General features: G+C 47.8%; 1 pseudogene; it reads right to left on the bottom strand.

Annotated features, from left to right (window-relative positions):
- Window positions 1-214: 214 nt before the first annotated feature.
- LOC148091928 (large ribosomal subunit protein eL31 pseudogene) lies at window positions 215-590 on the bottom strand (annotated as a pseudogene).
- Window positions 591-1,204: the final 614 nt, after the last annotated feature.

Below are 1,204 nucleotides of genomic sequence, written 5' to 3'. Positions count from 1 at the left end.
AACCCCTTTGTCAGTGACTTTGAGTCAAGGACTCTCAATAGCTTGACTGAACCTCCCTCAGACTGCATGGTAGGCCAAACTAGGGTGCTTCCACCTCACCTTCCCTCTCTCCTTCAGGGGCCAGACCTGCATTGTGGCCTCACAGCCCTCCCTGGCCTGCCCAGCCCCTTCCTTACTTACTTCCCCACAGGCATTTTCTTAATAAATTCAGCAATTAGCTCTCATCCACATTAACTGCTTGTGGAGTTTTTAAAGTGGTGACAGGGACCTAGGGGACCAACATATAGAGCTTCTTGGTGAACCCTCATCTTCATCAGGCTTTCTGGACAACCACACCTGGATGTGCTATGGGACATTCCTTACCCCTCTGGCCCAGGTAGCTTTGTTGAGCCTGGTGCTAATGCGCGTGTCTGGAGTTCCCTTCTCCTTCATGGCAAATTTCCAGATCTCTGTGAGTGCCCGAAGGGCACACTTCCTGAAACACGCTCCATAGATGCCCTTGTGAATGTTGATGATCTATTCTGGGGTCATTACTTTGTTGATGGCAGATGGCCTTTCTTTTTTTTGCCACGTTTCTTTGCAGGAGCCATTATGCCAGGCCCAAGTTGGGTCTTCTTCTTAATTTATCATATAGATCAACCCAGTTTCTCTGGCTCTGTCTCTCCTCAGCTCCCTCAGAGTGATTCAACATAATGCAGGCACAAGAACTAGTCTGTGGCTTGGAGATGGTCTCATAGAATCAGAAAGGAAGGGTGAGAAGCTGAGTGAGGGTGAAACCATCTTACTCAGGTAATGAGGGAGAGTGTACTGGGATATCTACTCTTTGATATTTGTTTATCTCAGAAATAATAACATCAAGGAGCATCTTTAGTGTGTGTGTCAGTCGCTGGGCTAAGAGCCTTATTTGCTTTATTTCACTCAGTCCTTGGAGCAGATATTATTACCCATGTTTTACACATGAAGAAATTAGTTGTTGACAAAAGTGCCAAACTGACATATAAGTAAAGCCAACTTTGACAGGCAGCCTGTCTGACCCCAGAATCCGTGATCTCTGTGAGGATAGTGGCCTGGAGCAAAGACAGTGGCAGGCTCTGGGACTATGGGGCTGAGAAACTTGGAAAGGGAGACAGCCAGGTCTGGCTGCTGACAACCTACCTTACCTTGTGTAGCCAGCTTCCTCTCAGGGACAGAGGCGAAACTGGGC

The sequence above is a fragment of the Miniopterus natalensis genome, chromosome 11 (assembly GCF_054644295.1).
Source record: "Miniopterus natalensis isolate mMinNat1 chromosome 11, mMinNat1.hap1, whole genome shotgun sequence".
Taxonomy (NCBI): domain Eukaryota; kingdom Metazoa; phylum Chordata; class Mammalia; order Chiroptera; family Miniopteridae; genus Miniopterus; species Miniopterus natalensis.
The sequence above is the reverse complement of the archived record's forward strand: the minus strand, read 5'-3'. Positions and strand labels throughout refer to the sequence as shown.